The sequence below is a fragment of the Neopsephotus bourkii genome, unplaced genomic scaffold, assembly GCF_033783945.1.
Source record: "Neopsephotus bourkii isolate Nb327-2 ecotype Australia unplaced genomic scaffold, CSIRO-AGI_Nbou_v1 NB_1526, whole genome shotgun sequence".
Classification (NCBI taxonomy): domain Eukaryota; kingdom Metazoa; phylum Chordata; class Aves; order Psittaciformes; family Psittacidae; genus Neopsephotus; species Neopsephotus bourkii.
The window spans coordinates 6,278,791-6,282,025 of NW_026902002.1; positions in this window are offsets into that span (position 1 = coordinate 6,278,791).

A 3,235-nucleotide genomic window follows, 5' to 3' on the forward strand; every position below is an offset into this window, starting at 1 on the left:
TGCTACCTTAATCTCTGCTTAGAGCACAGTTAACTGGAAAAATAAATAAATAAAGCATGCTTAAGGTAAGAAAAGCAATCCCTTAAGACTTTATCCAGAAGCAATTTAAAATGGTTTCTTCAGTTGATATGACTTTCACAGCATATTAAGTACATGCATCTGCCACTGGTCTGAATGGGAAGCACTGGGCAGAGAGTGAGCACTGTTCACCTGGAGATGTGGAAGCACTTTGTGAAAGGTCTAAGGGTAGGAGGAAATTTGCTTTCCTCATTCTGTTTTCTACCCCTTAATAAACAGTGTGCCCTGTATATTAATACCTGCAATGGAGACAATGAGAGTCTCTGGAGGGCTGGAGGCGAGGTTTCACTCCCGCTCCAACCTGCGGGACACAAAATGGTGAGGCGTGTAGAGAGCTGCCTCCATTGAGCCCAGCTGCAAGCCCTGGCACTGGAAGCTTGGGCACGGCTGTATTGCCATGGGGCAGAGGTCCTGCAAGGTATCCCTGGGGAAGCTGCTCTAATTAGAGCTGTCCAGGAACTTTCTCCTAGGCTTTCATAGCAGTCAGAAGTCCAGGAGGTGTGAAGTTGTCCTGTGGCTACCCTCATGTCAGTCCTGTGCTGTGCTGTGAGGACATTCATCTATGAAAACACACCTGGAAACCAAGTCATACCCTCAATCAGAAGATGACAAGTTTTTAGCTATGCAATGTGCCCTGCTAGCAGGTTTTCTCCCACATTATGAAACTGGTCTCAGCTATGGGGATCATGGGGCTACCGCCTGTATTGATCCACTGAGCCCAGCAGTTGGGATGGAGTTGCAGATGACCTCCTGGTGCATGCTGTCCCTGCTCTTCACAAGGGCTGTCTTTTCGGCATCCTATGCTGACACCAAAAAATACCCACTACCCTGAGAAAGTTAAGACAGCAGTAGGGCAGTGTGCAGCGTATGGCTGGTCGTGAGCTGTCGGAGAGCCTGCAGCTAAGAAAGATCACATTTCTCCTGGCTTGTGTTTTTTCAAGGCAGATCATAATCATGTTTTATGTTTGTAAGACATACTTTCTTATTCTGGGGGAGTAAAGAGAGAGTGTTCAGAGGAAACCAAGGTTTCTGTTAGCATCTTCTAATATACTTCATTGCTATAGGCTCAATGTGTTACATATGGCTGTGTTGCAAAAAGAGAATTAATTATTTGGACAGCAGTTAACTGTTCTTTACATCTCAGATACATCACACTTCATTACGATACTCTCTGTAATGTGCAAAAGCACTGACTTTTAAGGGTAAGATAAAGAGGATGGAACATACACTTTAATCAGTTTGGGCTAATCTGTGTGTTTTGGAGGCACTTAGAACATCAAACAAGTTCAGGCAATCTAGAAAGATTAAGATCTGAATCACAGATACAAGCGTGAGATTTTTTTTTTTTCTCCCTCCAAAACCACTGTCCAGTTTGTGTAGATCTGAAACTCATTAGCAAAATAATGCTTATACAGGAGAATAACTAGGTTGTGAAATCAGGTGCCTGAAGCATCGTCATGAAAATGAGCCAATATTTCATTCTTGGAGGGAAAAATGACAAGTGCCAAAAGTGGAACTGATGGGGCAAGTCTGAGACAGAAATGCAGAAAGGAAAGATGAGCAACAGCCCATGGTGCAGATACCAACACAGTGTTTCACTTTGTGCGGAGACTGGGTTGAGTGTCAGAAGTAGAACGTGATTTCTTCCCAATATATTTGTCCTTCTCTTGGACAATGCCTTCTTACTTGTGTTGATAACCCCAGCAAATGTTTGCAGCTTCACACTGGGAGCCCCTTTCCAGCAGGAGCGAGCAGCCCGTCCTGCATCATTGGGTGTAGTAGAGCTAGTGAGGGCTAGGTGGCATACTGGATACGTTGGAGAGTCACCTCCAAGGACTTCCTTCCACATCCAGCAAGGGCTAGGCTGAATGAAATTATCTCTTTGCAAGCAGCTTGCTGTGTCATTAAAAAAAACAAAGCAACCGATGCTTCCAGTGAAGACAGCATCAATGTTTTGCTTTCTAACATGCCTCATGGGGGTATCAATTTTAAACCGCATGTAGAAATGGAGTCTCCCCCCACCAGATCAGAGTCTGGGTGTTCTGCAGGGCTGTGTTGGCTCTCTTTCATGTTATCAAGGTTTGGCTGCCAAGATTTCCAGTGGTGACTGGTGACTCTGGTGTCTTCATCTCCCCGTGCCTCACCTGACTTAGCTTGTGAGGTGAGTGGATTTGGCAAGTGAAGGACATGAGATCCTGAGCATTGGGATGTCATTGGAGCCTTTCACAGGGACTGAAGCTTAAAGGCGGTACTGGATGTTTAAATGGTAGAGGCAGAAGTGGCTCAGGAGACAAATTCCTCTTGCCTGAGCACAGTGCAAAATGAGTTTCTTCTGCTAATGGGGAAGACAGATGTTTTGTCATAAGCAGACAACAGAGGCTCCCTTTTGCACCTTCCCAGCTGGAGTGGAGAGCAGAGGTCACTGCATTGCTGGTGGCTCTCAAAGGACTGGAGAGCAGTCCCCTAGCATGAGGGAAATGGCTGTGTCCCTACTAGAACACGTGTGGCCCAACAAGAAGTGGGTGCTGCAACTCTCCCACCGTCCGGACATGAGTGCTGCAAGCGTGGGCTTGTGTATGGGGTCACGCTTCCCTGGGGCATCAAGAAAGTGCTTTCTGGTTCTGGCGAGAGGCTGGCACTCTTCCAGAGATGCTGGATGACTGGAGATGAGTTGCAAAAGCACCTTCAGTTTCCCTTATATGTGCAATAGAGCTGATGAAGCTTCTGTATCTTGGAGGGGACTGGGTAGGTTTGCAGGGCTGTCTTTGAAAGCGGTTGGAGATCTTGCCAAGGTGCTCTGCAAGCTGGAAATACTCCTGTTATTTGCTCCCTTTCCACCTCCACCTTCCCCCGCTTCATGCTGCCCACAGTAGGGCTTTTTTTGTTATTAATTGTTTTAGATTCAGACAGTGCCTCTCCTTTGGCCTCAGGCAGATGCACTAGCTGAATCACTAAAACACTTTAACACACATCTGCTGAGGCAGCAAAACCCAGTATCTCTTTCTTTTTTCCTCTCGCTGCCTCTCCAGTATCACAGTCAAAAGGTGACTGAGACACAAATTAGATCTGGAATTGGCTAAAAAGGGAAAGTGCTCCCAGCTGAAGTGCAGAAAACACCTGCATCTCATAAAAACAGATGAGAAACATCATCAATAAC